At 34.7% G+C, this 14,801-nt stretch overlaps 1 long non-coding RNA gene across 1 annotated transcript in view; it reads left to right on the forward strand.

Annotated features, from left to right (window-relative positions):
• LOC110742995 overlaps positions 1-13,856 on the forward strand; it is a 645,960-nt gene extending 632,104 nt beyond the window's left edge. Inside the window, exon 8 of the long non-coding RNA XR_002521357.2 lies at positions 5,427-13,856. This is a non-coding gene — a long non-coding RNA (uncharacterized LOC110742995). The remainder of the gene's footprint in view (positions 1-5,426) is intronic.
• Positions 13,857-14,801: the final 945 nt, after the last annotated feature.

Here is a 14,801-nt window from a genome sequence, read left to right on the forward strand (position 1 = left end):
AATGTAAGTTTCCTGAGGCCTTCCCAGCTATGATGAACTGTGAGTGAATTAAACCTCTTTCGTTTATAAATTACCCAGTCTCAGGTATGTCTTTATTAGCAGCATGAAAATGGACTAATGAAGACTGAAATGTCTTTTCTTTTAATAACATTGTTTTATTCTGGCTAACTAGATCAGTTTTCTCCTTCCTCTATAAGCATTCAGACACTCAAGAGAAAGGAAACATTTCTCAGTCTCTCAGAGAGTTTAGGTTACTTTTATCCCCTAAGAAAAGCCTATCCACTTTCATCTTTTCTTTGTGGTAAGATACTTTTTATACTTTCTATTCTGTATTAAAAAAAAAAAAAAAAAAAAAAAAAAAAAAAACACCAGTGTACTTCATTTGTCATTTGTATTTTTCATTTTGTTCATGCATTCTCATGATTTTTCAGTTTATTTATTGTTTCTTTTTAAAATTTTTATTTTAGGTTCAAGGGTATATGTTCAGGCTTTTTATATAGATAAACTGTGTGTCACAGGGGTTTGGTGTGTAGATAATTTTGTTGCCCGAGTAATAAACACAATACTTGAAAGGTATTTTTTCCTATCCTCTCCCTCCTCCCAGCCTTCACCCTCAAGCACATTCCAGTGTCTGTTGTTCTCCTCTTTGTGTCCATGTGTTCTCGTTGGTTAGCGCTTACTTCCAAGTAAGAACATGCGGTATTTGGCTTTCTATTCCTTAGTTTGCTTAGGATAATGCCTTCCAGGTCTACCCACGTTTCTGCAAAGGACATGATCTTGTTCTTTTTTAATGGTTAAATAGTATTTCATCGTGTATATGTATCACATTTTCTTTATCCAGTAACTGTTGATGGGCATTTAGGTTGATTCCACTCTTCAAGGTATTATCCTCTTCTCCCTCCACTCTGTTAGGGAAGTTGGGTTATAGCAGATCAAATCAAGAGTAATATGGCTGGGCACAGTGGCTCATGCCTCTAATGCCAGTACTTTGGGAACTCAGGCTGGAAGATTGCTTGGGGCCAGGAGTTTGAGACTAGCCTGGCCAACACAGTGAGAACCTGTCTCTATAAAAAATTAAAAACATTAGCTGGGCATAATGGTGTTCACCTGTTCCAGCTACTCAGAAGATTGAGGCAAGAAAATCGCTTCAGCCCAAGAGGTTGAGCCATAATCATGTTACTGTACTCCAGCCTAGGCAACGAAGCAAAATCCTATAGGAAAACAAACAAACAAACAAACAAACAAAACGAGAGAGAAGGAGAATAATCTGAATAATCTGCTTTTTCTTCTCAGCACTTGATTACTATTCAGAGCTCTAGTATATGGGAAATAATCAGTTATCTGATAAGGTTTATAAATCAAAGCTTAAATTTTTAAAAATGGGTTTATGTAGTGGATAAACAGATCTGACACCATCTATTAACTAATGGCCATATTTATGAATCAATTAAGTTAAACATAACCAACAGTGTGTGGTATAGGTGCTAATTCCTTCCTTTAAACTCTCCTTATACAATGAATTATGCTTGGATTTCTTAATAGACTTCTTCTAGCGATTTTCCCACCTACAATAGAGGAAATGTATGGGTGACTTTTTTTCTGTGTTCCATTTTTAGCAATTCAAGGCCTTTGCTGTTTTCATTGCTAGATCTTCGCCTTTTTTCACTTTTTCCTACACACTTTCTCCTTCTGGCAATGGCACACTAAATGGGCTGCTCTCCATCACTTTCTCTCTTAGAGGCCACTGTCTCTGGGCTCCTTTTGTGTCTTGCTTTTCTTGTGGCTGCTGCATGCTCTTGCTCTGTGTTTCCCATTTCTTTACTCCAGCTTGTGTGCTCTGTGGCTGACTGTACTTTAAGGAGGCTTATTTACTTAAAATCCCACCACGCCCAACCAGTCACCTAAGCCACTGATTTTGCTAGTTGCATTTTTCATACCCTCTGCCTGATTGGGCCATTTTATTTTCTTTTGAATGTTGCCATTAACCACTATTTTGAAAGGAAGAGGCTGACTTTCCAGGATAGTGTCACCATTAAGATAGAAATGAAAATTTATTTTTTGTAGGATTCTGTCATTTTTCTCCCCTTAATAAGACTAGATGACACCCAAAGCCCCTAGATGTAGTCAAAAGGAATATTTGTTCCTAGGGTTATAGATGCTGACCAAAGAGACTTTATTTAAGCCCTGTGGATTAGGGGGCAGTAATGTGACTTGCTGTGCACCCCCAGTTAGAGACTGTCTAGTATAAAATCCGAGATTTTTCTAGGCACTAAAAATTTCAGCATCTGGTGGTGCTACATGTGGCTGCTATAAACTTGATTAATGGAGACAGAAGACTGCAGTATGAGTGCTTGCTTTATGCTTTAGTGTTCTTCCCCAGAATGATTGTCATATCAAGCAACAGTTCTCTAACCTTCCAATTATGACAAAATTATTATTTTATGAAAAATTTTCCATTCCAATGTAGCATTTCTCTCCTTTTTCTTTTTTTGAATATATTCCTCACTTTTTCATTTTTTTGTGTAAGTAAAACAAATAAAAAAGATACAAACAAACGTAAACAAGTGGGGATAAAATCACCTTTAACTTCCATGCAAATGTATCCTCCAAAAAAATTCATTCAGTAAATATTGACTGCCCCCTATTTGACAAATATTATTCCTGATATAAAATAAAAAATATTGACAAGATTTCAATATTTTGGTAATAATGATAATGTCTTAGATGAAATGAAATAGACAACACACAAGAAAATAAATGCATTAATAAGATACCATGGTGATGGAATGAGACAATGGCATAGATGTAATGAAGGAGTGCTAATTTAGATTCAGTAGTCAGGGAATATTCACTGCAGAGATATTAGAGCTGACATCCAAATGACAAAAATCAGGCATAAGAAAGGCCTGGCGGCACCAGGTTTGGTGCAAAGACCCAAAGGTGAGAATGAGCTTGGAGATTTTAAGGAACATAAAGAAAGTTAGGGTGTCTAGAGCAGTTTGGGAGTTGTGTGGGGTATGAGAGAGCCACAAACATGATGGATAACTTAGATAATGGTAGAGTTTGGATTTTATTCCAAATGGTAAAGAAAAGCATTGGGGGGTTTAGGAAGGGGAGTAACAACAACTGATTTAGGTTTTAAAAAGAGTATTCTGAATGCTATAGGAACTATGGACTGCAGAGGTTATGATTGTGAGTGGAAATAAAAATGGCTATTAGGAATTTACTGTAGCAATGTAATGAGGGGCAATGGAAATTTGAACTATAGAAGTAGCCATGGAAGTGAGAACTAGACAGATTCTGGACACGTTTTTGGGCTAGAGACAACAGATTTTGTTAATTGGTTGTCTATGGGGAACAGTGATGAGTAGTGAAAGAAGGGAAACATCAGATATGATTCCTAGAAGTTTGGCTTAACCCACTAGGTGGAGAGTCGTACTGTTTTGTCAGATAGGGAAGCATAAGTAAGAACTACTTTACTTTACTTTTTTTTTTTTTTTTTTTTTGAGACGGAGTCTCACTGTGTCTCCAAGGCAGGAGTGTGGTGATGCGATCTTGGCTCAATGCAGCTTCTGCCTCCCGGGTTAAAGTGATTCCCCTGCCTCAGCCTCCCGAGTAGCTGGCATTACAGGCATGCGCCACCACGCCCAGCAAATTTGGCATTTTTAGTAGAGACAGGGTTTCTCCATGTTGGCCAGTCTGGTCTCCAACTCCTGACCTCAGGTGATCCACCCACCTTGGCCTCCCAAAGTGCTGGGATTACAGGTGTGAACCACCACCCCTGGCCAGTAAGACCTACTATTAATAAAATAAGCATTGGATATTCAAGTTTAGCATTCAATGGCAAAGCCTGTGATATACATGTAAAACTGGAAATTAATGGCATATAAAGGATATTTAATGTTTAAATTGTTAAAAGGGGAGGGAACAGAGATTATGCCAAGCAAGGAGCATACTTCTAGCCTCAAGCCTGCTAAGAATTATCTTTTAGTAAAATCAGTTTAAAAATAATTCATTTTGGAAGCATATGATAGGTATATCTTTAACTTTTTAAGGAACTGTCAAGCTGTTTTCCAAAGAGGGTATACCATTTTACACTCCTACTGGTAGTTTACGGGAGCTTCTAATTTATCTACATCCTTGCCAAGACTTTCTATAGCCATTTATATTAACTTTAGCCATTTCAATAGGTGGGATCACCTTGTGCTTTAAGTTTACTTTTCCCTAATGACTAATGATTTTGACCGTCTTCCTCTATGTCGTTATATACCACCTGTATGTCTTCTTTGGTAATGTGTTCAAATCTTTTACCTATTTATAATGGGCTTTTTTGTTTTTGTTTTCTTATTACTGGATTTTGAGAGTTCTTTATATGTTCTGGATAAAAGTCTCCTTTCATATATATGCTTAGCAAATATTTTCTCTCAGTCTGTGTCTTTTCGTTCTCTTAACAATATTGAAAGAAAAGATATTATGTTTATAGCAGTTTTCTTTGTAACAACTCATACTGGAAACAACACAAATGTTCATCAGCTGGTGAACATGTTTTTAAAAAGTGTGATATTTTCTTACAATGGAACACTAACTCAGCACTGACAAAAAGTGAACTATTGATATACACAAACACCATGGACTAATTTCAAAATATTAATCATTGTATTGAATGAAAGAAGCCAGACAAAAAAGACACACCATATGATTTCACTTATATAAAGTTATAGAAAGTACAGACTAAACTACAGTGACAGATATACATCAGTAGGGAAGAGAGAAATATGAGGGAGGGACAACAAAGGAGCACAAGAAAACTTTTAGATGTGATGAATGCACTTATTATTTTGATTATGGTGGTAGTTTCAAGGGTGTATGCATATGTAAAGTCTTATCAAATTCTACACTTCAAATGTGTTGTTTATTGTATGACAATCATACCTTAGTAAAAAAAATTAAGAGAATAGAAAATATTTTGTTTCTGATTTTAGTAGATACTATCATTGACACTATTGAAATAATCTAAAATACTTAGGATAGTATATATCTAACGATGGTTTACTTCTACAAAAATAGCTTAATTGTACTGGTATTGGGGGATCAAATATTTTAAGGTTTTTTTTTTTTTTTTTTTTTTTTTTTCCCATTTCTGGTTGTGTACCGGAGTTTCCCTATACACAATCATACATTCCCATGTATGAAGTATTGAACAATATGATAATAGAAGTCTTCTATAGAATGTAGTTTCTACACTGATCTATTTAATTGCTTACCAAAAATTCCATAAAAGAAAAATGGTTAATAGAAGGGGCAGGATAAAAAGGAAGAGACTACTTCGTAGTATCTAAATGAATAAGAGATGTCTCTTGACCTTAAGAATCTAAATATAAAAGATGAAAGACAAGAAAACTAACATTTATTCCCTTTTTATTCAGTCTGCCAGGAAGCTCGGAACCAAATTTTAAGGTCAGTCACAGAATATTTATTACTATGATGATGATGTTTACATTTTCATATTGTCCTCAGGCATTTTTTTTGCTAATTATATTCTTTGTTTTTATATAAGAAAGAGACAATCTACTAAAAATAAAGTGAAAAATATTGTAAGTGTCCCAATAGATACACAAAACCCCATTTATAAAAGAAAGAATTAAATGAGTTCTTATGGAAATTTCACTAAATGAATTTGTTCTATAGATTTACCTTGATTCCTTAAGATAAATCCTTATAGGTTGGTAAACTGATAAAGGTTGCTGACTTATTTAATGATCGCTGGTAAAGTATACAAATTATTACCAGATAAAGATAAAAAATATAAATTTCACCAAATCATATTAAATACCTACTGGTAAGAATTGCAAATGTTCACTTTGTCTATTTTATACCTAAGAAATTGAAGCTGAGTGCTTATCCTATACCAAACTAAATAGGTTGAACCACTTATAATTGTGATATTCAACCATTTTCAGGCTACAAAAACAGTGATTTCATGTGGTTCAGCCTAATATTAATTAGTGGTGAGCCAGGTCTCCTGATTTTCAGGTCTGTGATATTTCATCAAACCATGCTAGTATTTCACAGATTTCCTCACTATTAAAGTCAGAGAATCCACTAATGAATTCTGGCCTTGGGACCCTGAGGTTTCCTATTGTGGCTGACAGCAAAATAACCACAACAATTAAGCACATTGTTTTTGGGTAACTGCCTGAGCAGCTGTAGTAAAATACATTTCAGTAGAATGTATTTTTGAAAGTTTCTACTAGACATAAATAAATAGTAGTATTGAAACTGTTTACTGTCTTTCAAAATGCTGTCATTAATTCATAATTTAAAGCACCCCAATATTTGAAAGACAGATGTATAAATGTTTACAGATAGAATGTAAGAATGTATCCAATTCAACATGACTATACTAGCAGCCTTTAAATACAGCCTCAGTACATATAACAAAGTCAAGTATATACATGTTCTTCTCCTTCAGGGGAGGGGGCAATGTTATTGCACAAATTCAAGTTAAATTGACTGTGCATATCTTACACTGGATGGAGACTGAGTGACCTTCTCTCCTCAGGTAATGAAACCCATATAATTTTACTTTAGCCTCTGATAATAGGAGTTATCTTTTCTTCATATTAGCAGTATTGTTTATTTTATTCAGTGGACGTTGCAAATTTAGCATGTTTTAAACATACATATCAACCACAATAAAATAGTCCCTTGTATTCAAGTATGATTCTTTTCTATGTGGGACCCCAACTGAGTGGTGAATACCCATTAAAAATGTCCCTCTAAATGACTATAATGACAGGGGAGTTGAATAGTCCATGAAATTTTCTATTATTTTATTTTATGTGTATTTTCATTAATAATTTATTGATATAAAAGATAAGAATGTTTTACCTCCACAAATTTGTATCTGTAATTTGTTCTCAGAGCACAGACATATTGAAGATGCCACTCGGCAGTACTGATTGAATATTTATTTAAACAAATATCAGTATAACCCAACTAGCTGGAAAATCCATGAGTTTGGTTTTGATAGCAGAGCATTTCTCAACAATTTATGTCTGCATGCAAATTTTGGTGCTTTGGATATAGGCTAAAGTATTTGCTTTATATGTATTATTTTGTTTGAATACAAGAAAGCTGGTTTGATTTGTATGTTTCCCCCTTATAGAATTGTTCCAAGGCTCTGTCAGAGATCACGTAGAGTAATTTTTCCCATCAATCTTTGCTGTGCAGCCATGCACGAATGCAGTAGGAAAAAGGGGGCAGAAATCAAATCACTTAATTGCAGCATTTTTCATCTACATCTTTTGTTTTATGGTGGTAAAGGCCCCGGAGTAGCCTACTATGATTCATGGCTGTCACTGCTGCCGTTAGCAGTTCAATCCTTCATTCTAGGCATTTTGGTACTGAAAGTACCTACACAATTACTTTGATGAATATGACTTGTTTGTTTTTTCCCCATTTTTAGCAGAGAGTGGTTGTGCTTAATACAGACATTTAAATAAGATAGTATTCGTGCCTACTGCATCTGCATTGTATTTCAAAAGTTGTATGTCGAGTTTAACGATAATATTGCCATTGTCACCCAGGTATTTAAGTTTGCTGGGCTTACGGGCTTTTACCTCCTATTTTTATGTTTATATAATGGGAAGGCCTTAAAATAACCCCCTCTCTATATAAAAGGAATAACTCACCTTTAAAGATCTATGAGGCTGTGACAGATCCTCACCAAATCTCATTTAAAAAAAAAAAAGTCATTTCATGAGTGTGGCATTACAAAGCCAGCAAACTAGTCTGCCTCTGCATTTATGCCTAGTTGATCATAAAATAATAACATTTTTGGAAATATATGCATGCATCTTAGAAAGTGACTTACAGTATTTGCATATTTGGAGAAAATGTCAGTGATGTCAGCAGGGGTTCTGAGAGTAGCTAAATGAGCAAGCTTTTCAAAAATTGCTATTTTATCAACTCTGCACTGTCAGCATAAAATGCAACCTCTTTAAGAAAGAGACAAGAAAAAGGCAAGTGATTTAATTTCTTCATTAGCTTACTTGCAACTGAATTACTGATACACCTAGCAGCAGAGAGCTGTGTGCTATAAGCTTGAGGAAAATCATTTAACACCCCTTTCTGCCCTCATGACAAAATGTATTGAAGTGTTGAGACTCCACCCCCTTCTCCAAAAATGAAAGGAAATTAAAGTCCTCCAGATACTGAAGAAATGGCAATTTGTCACTACCTTCTCTACTCTGGTACTGTGGTTGAAGCTCACATTTTTTATTTAATAATCTTTCTAGTTCATTCTTTTCATTTCTTTGTTTACTTTTGGTGGCAAACTCTAAATATATGATTTGCATAATACTTCGTGCTTAATAAACATATATACAGCTTAAGGATAGAACATGTTGATTATTTCCCAGCAATGGTAACAGTGCTCATTGTATTAGTCAAACCAAATTAGTAAAACTGTTCACTAGATATTTGGAAAAAAAAAAAAAATCAGCTCGTATATAACAATGGATAAACCTTAGAACTAAAAAATCCAAATATATCCTTACAATGATGACAATTAAAATTAACCTGATTTCAAACCTCGAGTGCAATTACATTTTAAATTTACTAAATATGTACTCAGAGTGTGTTTACAGCTTGTTTCTTTGTCATGTCATAACATGGCCTACCTAAATTTCAAACCCAGGAAAGATAAAGATATTCTTCTCTTCAATAAAGTTCATATAGAAAAGTTACAGAATGTAAGAATTTTAATTTGTTCTATAAAGATTTATCTTTGGGAGCTCTTTTAATATCAAAGTGTTTCAACTTTAGGTCAAATGTTTCACATTTCATAATAATTTATCTCTGTGAAAAATGAATATTTAGATGTTATACTCTTTAGAAATGAAATAAAAAATATTTAAACTAAAATATTACATTATTAAAAAATTAATCATGAAAACAGAAAATTGCTTGTTAGAGTATTACAATGAACTTGTGTCCTAAACTTGGAGTCTAATTACTGACCAGTTGGGGATACAAGGATGCCAAGTGATTTTAGTGGAGATGGATAGCTTACATTTTAATAGTACTTTTAGCCAATATTTAAATTTTTTCCTAATAAGTATAAAGTCCCAAAAATGAGTATGTTAAGTATACTCCTTAGAAATAGGTAACGTGCTACTCTGCTCATACCTTCCTTCACAGAGAGAGCAAACCATCTGATCTTACGTTCTAGGCCTTAAAAGTAACTGAAAACAGTCTTCTTAAAAGAAACTTGGATTGTAATATATAAAGACTTAAGCATGAACAAAAACACAACTCTTAATTTCTAAAATTCTGGATGTACTTGCAATAAAATTGTAAAGACTGAAGGAGGGGTCAAAGAGAGAACAATTTGTTGACTTCTCTGCTGGACAACTCAGAGATGCAGAGGTAAAGAGTGAAATTGTTTCCAGGTTAGATTCAGTGCACCCTGTTCCTAAGTCTTGGTGAAGGGCTTGTGCCACCAGATGCCTTATTTGAGCCTTCCCCAAAGCAGGTGCTCTGAAATAAATCGCAAGGTCAAATTAGGTTATTGGATGGTAGTTGTCTCAGATTGGGTTATTTAAAATCATACTAAGGCGGAGGTGGGAGATCAACACTGCTGAAAGGCACAGGGAGGAAGCAATCCTATTGGGCAGAGGAAATTGAATGGCAGCACGTGCTTGGGACAAAGCATCAGCAAACCTGGAGCAGTGTACAGCAGCAAGGCTGCTTGTGAAAGGGTTGTACATTGGGTCAGAATGCTGAGGCCTCTGGCTCAGACAACAGATGGGAGCTGCCCTGGAGCTGAAAGCTGGGGCTGAGTGCTGGATGCACTTCCTGCGGCTGGGCAGCACACACTCCCTTATAGGGGGATCTTGAGGTAGGCATCTCAGTGCCTTCCACAGTAGTTAATAAAATTAAACACATTTTTTCCTAGCAAACTTTGTAGAGCCTTCGATATGTATTAGAATATTAATCCATTGTGAAACTTCAAGAGAGGTTGTATTGTACAATGTTATCAAAAGTGTTTGACCTCAGAATCTCTATATTTTTTACTAAGTATCTCACAGAACTAGTGTTCTGTGGATCCTACTTTGGTATCCTCTTCTCTTGTTTGTAGCTTCTGATTGCCACATTTTCTAAATTTTTCTTCTTTTTTCCTTCTTCCTCCTTCTCCTCCTCCTGCTTCTCATCTACATGCCCTGATTTATGAAGCAGTGTCACTCATAATGCTTATTGCTCAATAAGCAAAGATTTTAAATTATATAATACACATTAGGAAACTTCTGTGGTAACATTTATTGATTAAGAATTTCAGGAATGATTGGAATAAGCTTTGGAATAGGAACACAGATAACGAATGCATGGTGCCAAAACAATCACTTGCTAGGAAAAAAATCTGAAAGGTGTATGATCCTTAGTAACATCAACCCAAGATTTTGCTTAATCGTTTTCTACAAAACTAACTGTTTTGGTGTGACATATACCAACTCAGAGAGACTCTTTACATAATTATTCAAAGAATTGCATGGAATCTAAATTAACCATTAAATAATTGAAATGGCCATTTGGAAAAAGAATGCCATGCTATTCTTTGTAAGTATATAAATGTAAAATGCTAAAATATAAACAGAAGTGAGTGTATACCTACTGCTGAAAACAGTTTACCAATATTCTTGTTATTTAAAAATATAATATTCCTGCCTCAGTTATGAAATATGTCTATGAAGGGTCATAAATGAATTTACAGTTATGTTAATGTGCAATGTAAATTATGTATAATATGCTAGTCTTAGGTTACAAAAATCAGCTTTATAATATTTAAAACCCTAATGTATTAAAGTTTTAAAGATATATATTTTTTTGGGTAAATTTCTGTTTCTCTTTCCTTCTTTCTTTCTTTTATTTTGCTCCTCACTGCTCCTGGTATGTTTTACATTTGAAAAAAAAAAAAGATGTGTAATTAGAGGAAGCATATGAATTAGATACTCATTGGAAAGCTAATGTTTCCTTTTCTGTGGATTCAACAAAACCTTACATTCAATTGATTACTTAAATCATGAGTATGTTATTTGTGGTGCTAAAATACAGGTTCTAGATAAGATATTATTTTATCTGGGGGAGGAATTTTAGACGTGTTAAGGAAATAATATCATTTTTCAATAACTGGGTATTGAATAACAAGAAAACATCCTAACTTAATTTTTGTGAAATAATGGGGTTAGTTTATCATAGAGCTCAAAGCACCCAGTATTATCAAGATTTTCAATATTTTACTATGGCTATCTTCATTTTTCCGTCTCTAAGGGATGTTAGGGATTATGGCACTTTTGCTTAAAATTGTGTTCCATATAATTAAATCTGCATTTGGAAATTTCTCCTGTTAGATGACCCTCATGTATTTGGAATGCCAGGCAGGTGAAGGCTCTGCTTGAACCTGGTCGCTCAGGGGAGCTATGTCCCCGAAGGAAATACCTGATAGCAACACAGCCACATTCATAATGTAGAAACCTCCTCAGAATTTCATTCAACCCCCTAAAATTCTAATTGGAGACTAAGAGTTTGAAAAAAATTGTATTGTTTTATTTCCTGGACTGGGATCAATAGAATTCTCTCAGTGGCATTTTCATTGCAGGATGGAGAGCTTGAAGTGGACACTGCCTTGATTGTATCTAGAATGGCAATTGGAAATAGGTTTGTTTTTCCTTTCTTCTCCATACAGTCAACCTTCATGTTTGAGTTCAGTTTGCCAATACCAGAAATGCAGCAACATTGCACACACAGTTCAATATCTGATTATAAGAATAAAACACACACACACACAAACAAAAACCCACCATCACATTTGATAAAGTTTAAAATATCATTCATGATGCTTATCTTGTGTGTAAGATGGTCTCCCCTACTCTACATTCTAATTAAGTAGAGCAGTAAATCAAAGCATGCTGGATGTTTTGTATGGAACAGCTGGATTAAAATGTGCTTGAGAATAGGGGCTGGTGTCTTGTATGTGTTTTGGCAGGCTGCCTGCCTTGGTGCAGCTACAGAGTGCTGGAATGCTTGATAATTTCAGGGCAAGTTGGTTTTCCATGGCTTACAACCTGCTTAATGCAAGGAAAAAGCTTGTAGCTGTTTTGCCATCTCATCAGGATGGGATATGGAATAATCACAGTGGTTACCTAACAGTGATGGAAAGCCTGAGCAGCGAGGGAAAAGGGGACTGCAAATCTGACTGAACATGGGCATTTCAGGTTTGGAAATATGTGCTACCTACTAAAATGAGCTATCGACTAATTCAGGAAGAAATGTTATATGGGCTTAATGTTCATCTTCATCCACACTATAATGAGAAGGATTAGACTGGCTTCCATATGTGGAATATTTATTTCAGCAATACAAGAAAATGTATTTCCCTAATATTTTTTTCTGTATGCACAAGGCCCTAAATTTTACAGATGTGATTAATGTTTTAATTTGCTGTTCTAGTTGGATACAAGTTTACCATACAATATAAATTACTTACAAAGAAATTTGCTTATATGGAGCTTAATTCATAAGCTGTTTAACCACCTTGTGTGGTATTGCTGCTATTTCTATATGGGGCTCTGCAGCTATGCAGCTTATTTTAAAAATAAAAGCTATCAAATATTTTGAAATCATTTAAATTATTATGAAAAAATAACAATGATTGTCATTTAGTTGAAATTCAAAACAAAAACAAAAACAGAAAAAAAAACCTTAAAATTACACTGTGGCTACCTTATTAAAAATTCTTAATAAGGCACATATATTAACTTGATATGTTTAATTTTGACTTTTCAGTTCTCTTGTTACTTAGTCATCTAGTATTATTTGGTATGCATTTTGTGTAGGGTAGGGTAAATATTGGTAAATATGCAAAACCTAGTTTCTCCCAATTTAATTTTGACCTTATTTCTCCCAGAATAAAAAATGCAGTTTTTAGCAATGGAAGATCTTGTCAAAATAGCACTGATCCACCCCTTTATCTGTTCTTAACTTGAGATCAGTGGAAAGTCTACTCATGAATTAATTAACATCTGTGCATCTAAGTTTTTTCACCTGTAATAGAGGAGTCACGTCAATATCCCCCTAATCTACATTTTGCTGTGAGGGCACATCACATAACATGTGTGAAATGCTTTGGAAATTTTACAGTCTTACAGAAAGGTTTGTAGTTGTTATTATTGCTAGTACAAATAAGCTTTTTATTCAAATGCCAAATAAGACCACAGCAGGAAGGAGAATTATCAAAAGAAATATCAGACAATATGGGAGAAAGGGACAGATCCAGTGTTGTGGGGTCTGATGCACATATGATTCTGGGGGGGCATCCTCTTAAATAAAAAGACTATAACATTGTGCTTACAGAACTATGTTCAAAAGTGAATATTCATGAATGGGAAAACAAATCACAACAAATGACAGGAGGCTTGGACATACAGGTCTTGTTCTAGTAAATTGAGACAATTCGTTAGAAGTGCTCACAGAGAACGGCTACTTGAATACAGTCTTGCTGCCACTTCTCACCTTGAACCTTCTGCAGCTTCCAGCCACTCTTCTGCCTCCACTTAGTGATTCAAAGGGTTAATCATTAATTTCACCTGGAGTCAGCTTTTCATCGGCACTTATGTTGGTAAACACAATATTGATCTTTGTTAGTTTTACCACTTATTTTTCATAACTCACTCCATGCTTCCTAGGTTTTATAATAATGAAAAGTGCTTAGACCAAAGAATGATTAAAAAAAAAAAAAAGACAGGCAAATATGTAAAAGAAGCGAAGGAAAGCTGCATAGTATTGAGTAGCTTGAAGATAAGTAATCATATTTTCCCAAGCAGCTTAAGGATTAATTTGTAAGCCCACAAGAAGAGCAGATACCCATGTCCGCTGGTTCTAGGTGTATTCATGTCCTGGTTGTATGTAAATGTATCCAGAAACACATAGTCGTTGCTTGATCCCATTTAAAATAGGACAATTTGCTTGCTATATGAATAGATAGTATGGAAAGTAAGTTTCTGAGAAATTTTTATGCCCTAAAGCATTGGAATCCAGAACACAGTGTGATGGCTTGCAATGCACTGCACTGTTACTGATTTTCTTAAATATATTTATTTTTCTGGCTTTCTTTCCTCATTTACTGTTTGTTTTTAACAAATGCCGTTTTGGAAGTTCTCCTTACTACTTAATGAAATGGGAATAGAAATCATAGGGACAATCGAAATTCCATAAAACCCAAAACTATTAGTCACTTATTTAGACATAGCTGTTTCTTCCCTATATTGACAAATGTAGGGACATTTCCAAAAATGTCAAGTTAACTAAATATTCCTTGGAAAAATTTCTATCAAGTAATTGCAAAGGAATATATGAAGCTGGGAATCTATCATTCTGAATAAGTTACAGCTTTATAATTAGATTTTTAACTTTTTAGAGTGATGACTATATCACAGATAATCATTGAAAAAAATCTGATTATTTTATAACAGTAAGATGATTAGTGTCCTCTGTATTAATGCACAAAATAGCTGTAATTTTATTGCTTGTCCTTTGACCTCAGAAGAGGGTATGTAGTGTGCAAGAAAGGGAAGAGAGGGAGTTGAGGCACAGATTGGGTGGAGTCAGGTTGCCGTGAAGGCAGGCAGAAATCAGAAGCCAAGGCAAAGAGACTGAAGAACAGCATATTCTAACACAGAAGAGAGGTTGTTTTTTTCTCTTAGCCTGTGCATAGAGGTCTAGTCATTATAAGCTTGAGCATT

The sequence above is a fragment of the Papio anubis genome, chromosome 6 (genome assembly GCF_008728515.1).
Source record: "Papio anubis isolate 15944 chromosome 6, Panubis1.0, whole genome shotgun sequence".
Classification (NCBI taxonomy): Eukaryota; Metazoa; Chordata; class Mammalia; order Primates; family Cercopithecidae; genus Papio; species Papio anubis.